Here is a 16,102-nt window from a genome sequence, read left to right on the forward strand (position 1 = left end):
ACACGGGTAAGTTGTCACACTGTTAATCACTCCAACACTAGAGGCTCTATCTCAAAAATCAAATAGCCACTTTATGTGACTTCTTCTTCTATAGTCAACTTCCTGTTCACATGTGGTCAAGATCACTGTAATCTGAGGTAGCACAATTTTCTTATTTTTCTGCTTAAAAAGTAAAAAAAAATCACTTTACATTTTATGCAATACAACTGTGTTAGGTGTGAATGTTTAAAATGATTATTTTGCACAAAATAGAGGAGACCGTAAAGTGTCTTTTGATACTTTAGCTAAAGTGATATGATGAGCTAAACTTGAGATTTAGACAACATTAGCACACAAGTAAGTATGGGGCAAGTTGTCTCAATGACTTTGGGGCAAGTCGTCACATCTGACAACTTGCCCCTGTACAAACAAACACATCGAACATGCTCAGAAAACATGATATAGAAAAGAATAAGCCTCAATCTAGCAAAAAGCTGTTTCAAAAGAAAGGGAAGCAGAAATCTGGACCTATGAAAAACAAGGCAGCTAAAAGAAGAAAAATCATGCAAGAGTCATCATCAGATGATGAAGAGTGCTTCTGCCTCGTCTGTGTAGAGCCATTTTCAAAGAGTCGTCCAAAGGAGACCTGGGTAAAATGTGTAAAATGCAACAATTGGGCCCATGATGCTTGCACCTCAGGCCAGGCAATTTATGTGTGTCAGAATTGTGATTCTGGAGATGAGTCCTATTAGTCATACAGGGCATCTGTTTTGTTCAGAGGTTAAACATGTTAAGTTAAGCAAGTTATCTGCAGCGTTCCATTCAGTTATCTGGTTTTATGTGAAAGCCATAGAACATTTGAACCAAAGTTCAAAGTAAAGTGGTCTTGCCACTTAATTGAAATGTGCATTATTTGGATTGAAATAATTGTTTTTCCAGATTCTCCAGGCACGGATGTTTATATTTCCAGTTTGGTTTGAGTTTAAAAATTAAAATCAATATTCATAAAAAATATGGATTAAAATATAATCATCTAGTTTAGTGTAATATGATTTTTTTCATAATCATTTGTCAAAGATTATTTAGAAAAAGAGCTGTTTTAAGCATATGTCAGGACAAATATTACAAAACACATTAAAATTTACTTTTAGAAATAGCTATTTTTTTCTTTTTTGATGATTGTGCTTACATGCCATCAAGGTGGATCAAATATTTAATATTTCTCATTCTTTGGTGCAATTGGCGGTTACAACATTTGACATTTTCAGGTCCATTCAGTCTTAACATTTATAAAAATGGTGCAAATGTAATTTTTTATTGCATAAAATTAACATAAATACTGTGCATTGAAATAAACCTGATGCATGCTTTTAAAACAAGTAAAAAATGAATTTCTCATCTTGCTAAACCGTTTTTGTCACTGACCCATATGTCATTGTCCTCTGAAAAACTAGCTTTTCTGTTCTTCTCCATGCATTTTCTGCATATTATTTCATTCTGACTTAGTCTCGCCCAGCACAGATTTTATGCTTAATAGTTTGGTACATGAATCAGACAGTAAGACTGGAAAAGATGCAAATCCAGTGTTTCTTAATGTTGATTTTCTTAGTAAATGTTCTTTCTGTATTTGACAGTCAGTTAACTAAATGATATGGGGATATAAGTTAGTTGGCCATAATGTTTGTTTGTGTGTGTTCCTGCAGCTCAGTGTTCCTGTACTGTCCCTGTATTACCAGATCATAGGTTTGAATCTCAGGAAACACACATACTGGTAAAAGCTTGAATGCACTTTAAGTTGCATCGTAAATGTAGATTTTTTGGAAAGATTATTAAACATTGCTATTGAGGAATTGGATTTTACTGGTGTATGCGTCATTGTGTACTCCGTTTTACTGCATCCTACACACATACTAAACATACCAACCTGAAATTGATTTAGATTGACCTGACATTATTTTTTTCTGTCTTGGTATTTCTATGATTCTGGCTACACAGTCTCCATGGCAACACAGCTCATCATCATCATCACCCAGCTGTGCAGCGTCATGCAAACTCTCAACCCCTCGCTGTTTCACTGGTGCTCCAATGCGGTGTGATGTTCCTCTTCATTTCATCTGACTCTGCCTTATTCAATAAGGGCAAAGACATACATAGAAACCGCTTTCGTTGTAAAATGACTAAATGGTTCATAGATTTGTTGGGTTCCTGCTGTACTAACTGTGAATTTCATGAAAGCCGCTCTCATAATGAGACATTTATCAGATTACAGTGTGGTGTGGGCAGGTGTGAAGTAATCAAAGCGTTCAGGCTCCCAAATAGTCAGTACTTTTGTCAGCTCCCACAGCGCCATGTGAAATAAAATAGACGTTTTCACTTTTTGAATCTCTAAACTAACATATGTTTCGCCGACGCATATTAATTTTTATTCTATTTGTTTATGAGGGACTCTTATGACCTTCTGTCATATACTGTAAGTACAAAAAACATATTGAGTCCCTGAGCGTTGCTCTTTTAATAATTTATATGAATTAAAGGTCTTCAACATCATCATTCAGTGTCTTTGGTCTTAATGAGTCACATGCAGAGAGGAGAGATTACACTGTAGATTACAGTTATGGTATATGCTCTCTTAAGAATATCTAAGTGGTCATTAGTCATATACTGTATATAGGCTTACATCCAGACATTTCTTACATGCTGAAAAAGCTACATTTTCTCTCTGTTAAGGTCTGTGAGCGTTATCACTTATTCATGGCCAGTAGCTATGGCCACAGGGTTGCACATTTGTCTGCATTTGTCACAATTTTATTAGTGTGACTTTATAGAGACACTCTACATTTTTTAACTCTTTCCCCACCAGCGTTTTTTAATAAAGTTGTCAGCCAGCTCCAGTATTTTTCATGATTTTCACAAAAGTTTAATGCCTTCCAGAAAATGTTCTTCTTAAAATATATAAACATAAAATATGAAAGAACAGACCCTCTGCTTTCAAACAAATAAAAACATTTTATCCTATCTTCATTACATGGAAGAGGCTGCAAAAACGCGCTATTTGTGCATAGTGGGACACTTGAAAATTTTGGGGTGGTTTCCCAGACAGGGATTAGCTTAAACCAGGACTAGGCCTTAGTTTAATTAGGAAATATAACTAGTTTTAACAGACATGCCTTACTAAATACATTACCTGTGTGAATTTTAAGGCAAAACAAAGGGCAATGATGTATTTTAAGAAATGTCAGTGCAACTTGTTTTCAGTTTGGACAGCTCTTACATTTATTTTAGTCTAGGACTAGTCTAATCCCTGTCCGGGAAACCACCCCTTTGCGTTTACTCGCTTCACGTGAAATTCTAGTCATTCAAGACATTCAAGTGTAAATTAGCGTCATGGGAGGGGCTTATATAGGTTAAATTGAGTAAACTTACCAGATTATCCGACCTCCTCACTTTTCCAAATAAGATCCTTTTAATTCCTCTAGTATGAAGATGTCTCGTGTAGTGATGATGATTGTCCTTCATTGTTGTTTTGTTTTGCTCACTTCCTGTAATCACGTCACTGCTAGAGCAAGCTCCTTATAATGCGATTAACGCGGCACGAAAATCCGCCAAAGTTCAAAATTTTCAACTCAACGCACAATTCATGCAAAACGCGTCATCCGTGTCATGCCTTCCGTGCCATCCGAGCATTCTGCGCAACGTCATTCACGTGTACCGCGCCGCAGGATGCCTATTCGCGTCTTTGCATTTGCATGAGAGTATAGTTCCTAGCCATAGCGGCCTAGAACAGTGGTTTTCCAGAGGGGCCGCGAGATGGTGCCAGGGGGGCCCCAGTTTTATGACATTTTATAAAATACATTCATTTATGATGAATTCTGGTGTAATTAAACCTAAAAAATAATAAGCCAACTAACCATCAGCACCACTAGGTATAATTTTATATGTTTTGTTTAATTAAAATATTACATTTTAAACAGCTTTTGTCATAAATTTTCTTTCGGGGGCCGCAAAAAATGCACTGTACACAATGGGGGCCGCACACTGAAAAAGTTTGGGAACCACTGGCCTAGAAAATTGCAACTTTTCATTTAACGTCGGTCTTAGTACACGATGTGACTACAGAAGAGTCAAATTTTCTATAGGAAAAATATCAAAACGCTTTGGCCATCCCTAGCGCAATGCCAATGGTCCAATTCAATGGATTATGCCAAGCCACGCCAAAAGTGGTAGCGCCAGACCCCGAGATCAGCTGAATGGATTCCAAAACAGTAAAAATCAAATGTTTAACTTTTGTTTAACAAATGAATGGGAGCTGGAAAATAAGCCTATTTTCAAAAAAAGTGGAGTGTCCCGTTAATATAACTGTTCTTGTCCAATAAAAAAAGTTCCAGTAATTCTGTGATCAGTTAGTTCAGACCTCTTTCTTTTCCATCTGTAACTAAATGTCAACAAAAGCTGTACTATCCATTGTGTTTCCGTACACTGTTTGGTTTAAAATAAACAGTGCACAACTCAACATTTAGATATAAACCATAGATGCATTTAACCTAGTTTGACTCATACCCTGGGAGAAAGCTTTGTCTTGATCAGATGTTTTATCACTGTCACCAAGCTGGTACCAGGTTCTCCTTCTTGTAGACTGCTATGCCATGGTCTTTGTGCATGTGTGAGAGTTGTGTTTATATATGATTGTGTGCGTTTGAACATTTAATATGTTAACTGGAATATTCCTTTTGATTGTGTTGGGCCCTTTGGCTTTCCCCAGAACTCATTTGACATCATGACATGTTTGGTTCCACTGCGTTGGTTGATGTCTTTATTTTCAACATGTACTGTATTGCACTGACACATCATTGCCTGGGAAATGGCATTGTTGTTTTTTTTGTTTCATTTAGTTTCTCTAAGAACAGAAATAATCGTCTGTCTCGGTTTATGATGGTACCCACCGGCAAAAATTATTCATAAAACCCCTGATCTTTATCCACCCTAGAGCAGAGATTACGATGCAAGTGTTTATCAATTAAGGTCCTAATAGGAATGTTAAATGGAAGCATAATTTGGTTGAATATAATCAGATTTTTTAGCTGTAAGTATTTTTGCTTTATCTGCAAGGCACATAAAGGCCCCACAGGCTCTGATTGGCTAAAAGGAGGCAGCGTCAAGCTCTCATTGAATGACCTGCCTGTCATTTTTTTCTTGTTGCTATGCTTTCTTAGGGAATGCGGGCAGTGCAGAGGACCAGTGTGGTCACTTCTTTATCACCTTGAGGTGGCCTTGCTGCTTGATTTGGCTTCTTACGTTGATGTCATCTGTCATTTGCCATTTATGCTTGTGTCATGATGACTTTACACTAGACTGCAGGAGGACATTGGGGAGACTAAAGGAAATGAAAAGGAGACTGGAGAACTTATAGGGACTGAATGACAGAGTCCCAAAGCCCGGGAGAGACCGACCCACCCTCCTAAATCTGTTTCCTGCACAGAAGCTAAAACAGCATCAGTCGTGTCAGCACGCAAGGCTGCTTGCGGCAGGGAAAGGTATGAAGATTAAATATTTAGAAATTGACAGAGTAATCAGGCTGACTTGGGTTTTATGTCTCACCTCATCCGATCTTGATTTCCTGACTTTTTATTATTCCTCACTTTACGTCTTTCCATCTGTGATGGAGATTTGCAGGATACGCTTCACAGGTCTGACAGGAAGAGTTGTTGTTGTTTGGATTGTGACAGCTGTTCCTTACATTCCCTACTGATTTATTACTGTCCAGTCAAGCGGAGGAAATTATGACAAATACGTTATCTCACGAAAAAAAGTTATCTCAATATGTTGTAGCCGACAGTACTTTCCGGGCCTCTAGCGATATATAAAATGAATGATTGCTTTCACACAGATTTCCCACAGAGACGATTTGAAGTTCTTTTAAGGGACACAATTTGTATAACATCTTTTCATTGCATCTTATATTTTAGCGTTTATTCACTACAAAGACTGTCTGTTCTTGTCATAAACGCTTGTACACAAACCATCGTTTTATAGCGCTCACACCACAACGTGGATATCATCCAGATATTGTATCCTTAACATGACAGAAAGACCCTAGAGTTGTCATTTACGCCTCAGCGTAAACACTCTTCCTCTCCAGTGCTGCTCCGACTGGACTGAGCTTGTTTAACAGGAACCAAAAACTGTGACAGGAATGAGAAAGAGTCGGGAACAGTCCAGGGATTTACAGAGTGTCAGCCAGACCATTCAAATGGTCTTGTTTCCACGGCACTCAAAGGCATCAGTCACTTTCTGTACCTTTCGCAGGCCTGGCTATTAATAGAATGGATTGTGGAAGAGGGTCTCAGGGCTCCACAGAAGCCCATGTTGGCCTGTGGTGTGCAGCGATAAGGGCTTTTGAATGAATGTTTTCACCATAAATAATTGCTTTTTATTGTAAGCTTGTATCTGATGTGGTGTAAGGAAATTAATCATTGCTCTTTTTCTTTAAACCGGATAATTTACATGTAGATCATGTAGAAGGAACTCTGCAGCAGGTACCTTGCATGCTAATGGGATTCAGATGAATTCAAACTAGACATTTCCTGGATAAGTGCTTGCAAGGCAGAAGAAAACTAGTTTTACATTTTAGGAAGTCTTATGTTTTAGTTTTGTCGATGCCAGAGCTGCTTTGCTGTTATTATGACACTACAACTGACAACTGCGATTTTGCATTTAAAAGATATATAATAGCCGTCCATACACATCCCAGATGAGACTAAAACAAAAACTTGGTCAGACAGTGACAATTTAAAGGGATAGTTCACCCAGAAATGAAAATAATGTCATTAATGACTAACCCTTATTTCGTTCCAAACTCGGAAGACCTCCACTCCCTGGAGACTGAAGTCACGGGACTGCAGTGACGCGGCTGACGTATGATGCGGCTGACGTGTTATCTTGTGCCCCCCCTGAGCTTCGTTTACAGTCTGATGGAGATGCATGCTATACGTTTGAGAAAAAAAAACTTCGCAAACATGTCTGAGGATAACACATCAGCTTGCGTCAATGCAACTTCAGTCTGTTCACAACAGAACCGGAAGAGAAGACAATGCTGAATAAAGTCATAATTTTTGTTATTTTTGGACCAAAATGTATTTTCGATGCTTCAACACATTCTAACTGACCCACTGACGTCACAGATGACTACTTCGATGTTGTTGTTATTAGGGAGGAACCGGGGCAAAAGTAACACGGGACGAAAGTAACAAAGCATTTTTCTCCAAGCCGATTTGCATCCCAAACTATGACGGCATCTTAGGCACACAACCCCTGACAGAGCTGACAAATATTGCGTTATTTACTCACAGTTTTCCGCGTTTAGATCCAGAAAGGTGTTTTCAACCATGATAAGTAAATTCCTCAAGCGGTCATTTTGTTCTTATATCGTGTTGTGTTTCTGGTTTTATGTGTTAAAGCACTGATCAATCTACAGGTTATTTAGTGACCTAACACATCCTGAAGTTTGACCTCTCTGAGTTTTTCAAAATAAAAGTCAATCGGGTTTAAATGTGAGGAGATCCTCTCGGGTCGAAATGTGGGGTCAAAAGTAACAATTCACTACTTATGTTTAAAGTGAAATTATACTGAAGTCGTTTTACATTTTTACAAAATTCCACCTGGTATTGATAGGGCATCAACTTGTGAGTTATTGACCACAGCAAAAATATATCTCTGTCTAAAATATTATCTTTTAAAATTAAGTTTTTCTGAAAAATGGTACTTTCGCTCATGCTCTCCCCATCTAATGTTTTTTTAGTGCTATTAAGCACAATTTTTTAAGATTGTGCTGGAAACGTTTGAATATTTGGCGTTGACTGAGTTTGAATATTTGGCGTTGTGTATTGTATGCATTTGTGAGGCTGCCCCACAGCACGCTGTCTTGCAGTGTTGCCAGGTCCTTGTCTTTTTTGTACTTGCATACCGTTTGGTGCTTAACTGTTTATGGCTTTTGGATCATGAAGTGATAAAGTTTTTGGTGTTATTAAAGTGTGAAAGTGCCGGTCCCAATATTTTGATCTTTGATGTAAAGCTTTTGGATTTATTTCGTTTTATTGTTGGATTTTTCTTGTTTGTTGTTTTTTCTGTGCAAGATCTGTCAACACTTATAAGCAAACGCTTGTGCCTCTGTCATTTTCTGCACTGCACATACAAAAGACTTTCTCCCCTCTCTAGCCATTTTTTTTTCAGAAGAGAGACCTGTTGTGTCCATCATACACATTTAAACACTTTATTAACTGCTAGTTGTTCATTTTGGTTATGTACACACTATGCAGAGTTTCTGTAAATTCGGTTGTCACTACCTGCATTTTGCGGGAGTTAATTTGCGGTCCTGTAAATTACTGAAGTGTACAGAACAGGATTAAGCATTAAAAGGTGAAGTGACATCCAAATTAATATGCAGTGTGTACGGGACATATATCCCATTACAGGCATTGCCATGTCTGAGAAAATAAAAATAGGTTGCACATCATCAAATACAAGTACATTTAACAAATACATACATATCCTGTGTAAGACATTTTATGCATGCATAAAACATCTCTCATAATGAAGAAAAATATATAATCTATATAATAGTTGTATATACACATAACTGTTAATTCCAGTTATATGTTAGCTATATAAAAAGGTTTTCATTCTGTTCATGCACTAGTCACATTTCAGCCATTTCTGATGCATGCTGCTATAAAATGTAATAAATTAGTACAACATAAAATATTTGTCCCTACTGTACCTTCTAGAATGATATTTTAAAGATGGCACGCTATGACTCAATCTTAGATTTAATTAATAATGTGCACTCAAAAACAAACAAGCGGATTGAATGGGGATTTTTGAGTGCAGTGATTGATGTTATACGGTTAGTTGCAAGGACGTAGAGATTTTGCAGGTGTGTGTGGAATGCTAAACAATGCGTGAGCTAATGAAATGATTGTATTTAAGTGTGTGCACGTGTTAGGGGTGGGATTCAGCAGGGACCTGAAGTGCTATTTTTATATTAAATCAATATCTGGGTCACAATACAAAAATATTGTGTTTTTTATGTTTAGTGTGTAGTTGAATATTTAAAACTATGTTTTCCTCATAACAACTGTGAATGGAGTCTGTGTTAATGTAATGCTATAAATTGATTTTAACATAATTAAACTTCTTGCAATAACTCATTATTCACCTCTCTAGTCACTTAGAGAAACAAAAAGAAAATCTAAAAGTTGGACTGGATCAAAGAAAAAGAAACATGTAAATAAGTTGCTTCAAGCACCATAAGAAATTTCGGTAGCACTTTATTTTACAGTACGTGTACTTACCTTGTACATATATAATAAATAAGTTGTACTTACCGACAAATGTGTGGTATTTACTTTTAGGTATCTACATGGTAATTAACTGGTATCATTACTGTACTTACCAGTTGTACATACTTGGTAGTTATTATGTAACTCTAGATAAGTACTGGATAATAACAGATACATACTTATAGTGTAGGTATACTGTAACTAACGAGAAACATTACTGTACTTACAAATACATTTACAATTTAAGTATTTAGTATTTACAGGCAAGTTAAGGTTAATGACAGGTATTTATAGTGTACATATATGATAACTAATATCAAACACTTCTGTACTGTGTGTACTAGTGAATGTACCCAATAGTTAATGCGTTTGACAGTCAATGGTTGGGTTTGCCTCACAGTGACATGTATATGATGCTACATTTTAGGTGGTAGGTCCTATGCAATAACTGTGTAAAAAGCAACACTTTATTTTACAGTCCTGTTTCCATGCAGTTGCCATGGACGTACTAGTGAATGTACCGAGTAGTTAATGCGTATGACAGTCAATGGTTGGGTTTGCCTCACAGTGACATGTATATGTTGCTACATCTTAGGTGGTAGGTCATATGTAATAACAGTGTAAAAAGCAACACTTTATTTTACAGTCCTGTTTCCATGCAGTTACCATGGACGTACTAGTGAATGTACCCACTAGTTAATGCATACGGTTATTTAATGCTTGGTTTAAACGACAAAGATACTGAGTCTGAGTACCTAAATGGCACATCAGTAATGTTTGTTCTTAGTTATCATTTACGTATGGTATAAGTATAACTTACACTTGCCTGCAGGTACCACACACTTATCGTGTATATACAATTTGTAAGTACAGTAGTGTTTGATATTAGTTATCATATATGCACACTATAAATACCTGTCATTTACCCTAACTTGCCTGTAAATACTAAATACTTATATTGTACATTTATATAAGTACAGTAATGTTTCTCATTAGTTACAGTATACCTACACTATAGGTATGTATATGTTATTATTACCCAGTACTTACCTAGAGTTACATAATAACTACCAAGTATGTACTACTGGTAGTACAGTAATGATACCAATTAATTACCATGTAGATACCTAAAAGTAAGTACCACACATTTGTCGGTAAGTACAACTTATTTACCATATATGTACAAGGTAAGTACACATACTGTAAAATAAAGTGCAACCGAAATTTCTTAGGCTAAGACGAAATGGATGAGTGTAAGTGCTGATTTGCCAGATTTTGAGCTATAAATAAAGGATGAAAGTTCTTAAAGGAAGCCAGAGGTGATGAATCAATGCATTACGTAAGTGGGGGGGTGTAGATTTAAGTATGTACTGAACGCAGGATTATTTAGCATTTTACTTCTTTATACAATATTGAGCGAGAAATAATGTGGATAGGATTTGATATTATCTATTTATTTAAAGTTACACAGTAACAAGTTAGAATTATTTTGTTCTACCTGCAAGGCTTTTATTATACTAGCAAGTTGTTTCAGAGATGGAGAAAGTTATTATTTTAGATGACAAATGCTTTTTCATTAAAATAATGTGTGCACTGATGAATCATGCACAATAAAACCAAAGAATATTTATTGAGAAAGAAAATAAGGTCAATTTTGTGCGCATTTGATTTTGTTGTAGAATAAATGCTGCTTTATTCGTTTTGAAAAAGGTTTAAAGAGTATCAGTGGTGAATAAATGATTATGGGGTTATGAAAATACTTTTCTGAAAGGATTCAGAGATTCAGGCTAGATAGATCAGGACCTGACGGTGAACCTGAGTACATTGAGTCAGCAGTATCTGTCCTCCTCCGTGCCCCTGCATCAATTCTCACACATTTTCACTGCATCCTATGTAAAGAGTAGTCTCACTACCACTACCATAGATAAAGTCATTATGTTATATCAGTATTTTTAAAACACCATCTGCTGTCAGTCACATTGATCTTTATTGTTTGACCTCACTTATCTGCAATCAGTATATTTCGTCATCTGCTCTGTACTGTATATAAACCTCTTCTGCTCATTTTCCCCATAAGGGTGGATTAGGCCAATTTAAGTTTGAGGTCAAACATGTTGTTGTCACCCAGATTATGCTTTAGTCTTGCTTATGCCCTTGCCACAGAAGCAAACCATTTTAATGATGGGAAATTTCTTTCTCATGGGAACTGGTTTCATCATCTTTGCTCTCCTGAGGAGACTGTTGTTCCAGAAATAAATTAAAAAGCTCAGAGATTCATTTTCAGAAAGAAAGACCTTAACAAAGACCTATTTTACTGACCTTTCAGTTCTATTTTAAGGGTTTTAATAAGTTATTAGGTTTTATATCAGATATCATTTTGAATTACAGGCAGGAGTTAAGCAGCAGTTTCTAGAAGCTGATTATTCCTCATGACAGGATCAGAGCTAAAATCCTTCAGTCATCATTACAACCCTTATCAGGCATTTCACTGTCCATAATGGGTCTAATCCAGCTCTGTTAAACTTATTAAACCAAGCTTTTGTCTTCCGTCCTCTGATTACTTGCATAAGCTGTAGCCTATTTACTGTATGTGTGAATATCTGTATTACAGTGCAGTGGTGGCCGGTGACTTCTTTTCTCGAGGGCGCTCGATGCGACGTTCGTCACAACATGTATGTAGCCAATCATGTGTGTGTTTCGTCATTTCAAAATAAGTGTTCTGCGCGTCGAGTGATCCTGTCTTGTCAAAATTAGTGCCTGCTGCAGACGCGTCTAAAGGGTTTATGATTAAAAAGGCAATTTAAAATCAGTTATTTGTGTTTCAGTTGGAACTGAATACTGCAAAATACTGAGTGTAGATTTCTGTAAAAAATACTTTATATTTTTGAATAATTGGGTTGCAATCGCGATGAGATGATTATTTAATCATTGAGACAGTAGGGCTGTCACAATGATTAAATAATCATCTTATCGCGATAGTTTGACCTCATCGCAATGATTTCAGATCACTGCAATGATTGCACATCTCTTTAAAAAGCATAAGGGGGAGCTGCAGCGCCTGTATTAACAAGACGTTGGCCCTCCCAAATCGCGCACTTCATGTGGACTTCCGGTTTCATGGGCTTAAAGGGGTGGTTCAATGGTATTTCAAACATTCTGACTTATTAACACAGTTATAGAGTTGTTTCCTCGTGCTAAACGTAGGCAAAGTGTCAAAAAAAGCAGTTGAGCGTGTTATAGAGTATTTCTGTGCCGAATGCACTTCGACAGAGTTCGTACAAGTTTCAGAAAGTTTTTTTCGAATACAGTTCCAGCTGACGTTTCAGGGGTTTTCTATACGTATCACTTCTTTATATGGGAACTTCCCCTGGAAAACCCCGCCCACCCGCCAATCAGCGGGAGATGCTAGAACTTGCAAACATCATATCACGCGACACAGCTTTGTTTTATTTCAAAACTCAACAGTGGCATGGAAGAAGTGTGTTTTTGGATGTAAAGAGAAGAAAGCCAGCTTATGGAAACAATGGATATAGTTTATTATCCGGGGTAGCAGCGGAGTTCTGCGTGTGTGTTTGATGCGCTGGATTTTCCCAAAACGGTCATGAGTTGCATGCGGTATTATGTTTAAAATAGGCGCGTGTATATTATATAAATGACAGGAACATGTAGTGAATCATAAGTTAAACAGTGTTGTATAGTGTTGCATGACATGTACTCGCTCCTCCCGTGATAGTAACTCCTCCTTCTTCATTTTTTTTTACGTTATCGGAAAGATTCAGTAAAGCTAATCTTTCTTTTATAAATCTGATTAAGCTAAAGACTCTTCGGAGATATGAAGGATGTAATACTGCTCTATAGGTACTCCAGATTAACATCAGAAATGCAGAAACAGCGTGTGTTACATGAGCTTTAAATTTAGTGGCGCACTTTATCATCCCAGAAGTCCTTGCGAAAGAGCAATCAAGACCAATCAGATGATGGAAGGGAGGAGTTCTCACTGATGGGCAACTTCTCTTCCTATTTCCGTCGTGATGCTTAAGTCTGTCCCAAAATACGACTTCGGTGTGCCCTCTTGGACTAGCGTCATGGGTCCCTAAGGTCAGATTCTGAGGAGGTCCACAAGTCCAGAGTGTGCCATTTGGGACAGGACCAGTATAAGATGGTGCTCCTTAACTGATACATTGCAAAGCCATTCAATACAGTGGAAAAACAGCATTTAAAGAAATGCTGCAAAACTTTCATAAGCGGTATAAACTGCCAGGTAAAACATACATTTCCAAAACAGCAATTCCAAATTTAGGGAAGTGAAGGATGTTATTTTTAAGGATCTGTAAGGAATTGATTTTTTTGCAGCCACATATATGTTTGGCTACAATTTAAGGCCTGTTCTTGTATAGTCCATTTATTTTGATTGCATTCTTATTTTTAGTTATTTTTCAGTCACTTTATTGTGTTGTTATTGTTTTTTCATAATCGTGACAGCCCTACATGCAGGAAGCTTAATTGAGAACAGCATATAATATATCTCACAGCATATAATACTGTATATAGTAAACACTGTAAATAATGCCCTTGAGATACAGTATCTAACTTTAACTGGCACTAAAAATAGCCACTAATAAAATCTGAAGCAAATTTCTTGCTGATATAGAGTTTCAGAAAAAAACTGTAATGTTATTCTCAGTGTATTGTGAAGAAAAGTAACTATAAAGGAAATGCAGTCATGCTGTAAAGAAGAATCGGCATCCCAGGCAGGTTACCAATTCCTACAAGAAATCATTAAAATAGCCTGTCACTGATTTAACAAATAGATCAGTGGTGGGCATCCCTATCACGGACGATTTTTAAAGTTCTATCTTAACTTAATGGGTTTTCCAAAGACACATTTTAGTAAGTGACCTATTAAACAGAGATAGACATGAGAATGTTATTCATGGATTAGATTAAATAAAGAAAAAACGAAAGAAAGAAAGAAAGAAAGAAAGAAAGAAAGAAAGAAAGAAAGAAAGAAAGAAAGAAAGAAAGAAAGATTAAGGTTATGTAGGATCAAATAATTTTTTTTTACAAGTGAGGTTTAAATTGCAGGGATAACTGCTGTCTAAGCATGTCATGCCACATGGGGGAAAGTATGAAATGATTTTGTTGACAATGTCATCTTTTGGCAACCCGTATTAGCTTACCGTTTTTGTTGGGTATTGCAGAAATTCATTTTATGTCAATTTCTAACATGACTCTCGACGCTAAGGCATTAAAAAGAATAATTTGTTTCAAAAAAGGAATCAAGTTTTTATGAAAACCTTCCAGGTTTTTCAGTAGCTGTAAGCACTACTGTACTGTAACTCTGGCAGGCCTGTGATCAGACTCAGGCTGATATCTTCACTTCTGACATTGTATGCTAAACTGATCAGACTAGTGATTCGGGGAGAACTAATGTTATATAACAGATGACAAATCATGTTGCGTTTTCACTGGGCCACCCTGTCACTTATAATTTAATGACTCTATACACTGTCACATGACTGTTTATGAAGATAGGCTACTATTATAGAGGACACTGGAGGAGAGAGGAACAAAAGAAGCTTAATCTTTTCGTATGTGACAAATAAGATTAAATCCTAAAGACATTTTTAAGCTCGCTAATGCATGTGAAGCTTCTCTCAAAGGAAATACTTTGCACCAAAAGGGCACCTCTATTTAAAATCCTCTAAAAGCTTTATTGTTGCTTTGATACCATGACCAATAAGACCTATAAGCTTTATATGTTAGTATGACCACATTCCAATGCATGATATTACGTTCGGATTGTTGCTTACCTGTAAATCACACTGTTATTGTATTTTCATTTTTCTACTGCCTGGGCACTGTAGCTCTCTCACTGTGTTTCATCTAATTAGACTGGGAGGCGGTTTGTTGTGTGGTTGTGTGTTGACAGACACAGCTCTAATATCCTTTACACACATGCTTCTCTGCCCCTATGAGTGGAAACAGCCCACTAATCAAATGCTTGGCCAAATTAACCACATAGAAACTGTGTTTGCTCCCTCTTTTAGACTTGCCTCTTCCTCAGACGTTCTTGAAATCGTTTTGGAGTCTTCCACTTATTCCTTTATTAGCGCACTAGAAAAAATTGTGAAATAATGGAACATAGCTGTCGCTGGGGCAGTACTCTTTAAAAAAATCCATTTACGTACAGATATGTATACATTTGGTTCCAATATGTAATTTTGAGGTACTAATATGTACTCTTCGGTATCAATATTCAATCAAAATTTATTTATTTAGTGCTTTTTACAATTGTTTAATTGTTCAAAGCAGCTTTACATTAAAGGGGGTCGCACGCCGTTCTAAAAAAAACAAACACATTGCTTTCTATGAGTATATGCACACCGGCGTTGACAGGTGGCGCCTGTCCGTGCCGCCCAGCTACGACTCAAGAAGTTGCTCAAATCCCTGTCGCGCCAAATAGCACCACTCACATAGTTTACCATAAAATAACATCATATTTGTCCCAAATCATTAACGATTAACATTGGCTGCTAACGTATATTTTGCTTTTTGAAGTAGAAGCTATCTGACGAAGCTCGCCCTATTTAATGTGCACTTCCCGTTTACGATACCTCCGAGTTGTCCTAGACGCAACTCGACGCGGCGCTGAGCTGCGATTCGGTGTCCGACCCCCTTTGCTCTTTCCCCGCCATTGAAGAGTTATCTCAACAATTAACAGAAAACATTTCCCTGCCAATGACGCTTCCCTGACGAGTTTTTATGGTAATCTTTAATTCCGCTCT

At 37.0% G+C, this 16,102-nt stretch overlaps 1 protein-coding gene across 4 annotated transcripts in view; it reads left to right on the plus strand.

Moving 5' to 3' along the window:
• The window catches only part of frmd5a (FERM domain containing 5a), a 101,131-nt gene that overhangs the window by 28,110 nt on the left and 56,919 nt on the right, over positions 1-16,102 (plus strand). The window contains exon 1 of one of the 4 annotated variants that reach the window (XM_073853572.1): positions 5,221-5,510. The exons of 2 other annotated variants lie outside the window; for them this stretch is intronic. The gene's annotated coding sequence lies outside the window, so the exon portion shown is untranslated. Of the gene's footprint in view, positions 1-5,220; positions 5,511-16,102 lie in introns of those variants that run through there. One more of the 4 variants, XM_073853573.1, reaches the window with a different exon arrangement.

This window comes from Misgurnus anguillicaudatus, chromosome 15 (assembly GCF_027580225.2).
Source record: "Misgurnus anguillicaudatus chromosome 15, ASM2758022v2, whole genome shotgun sequence".
In the NCBI taxonomy this organism is placed as follows: Eukaryota; Metazoa; Chordata; class Actinopteri; order Cypriniformes; family Cobitidae; genus Misgurnus; species Misgurnus anguillicaudatus.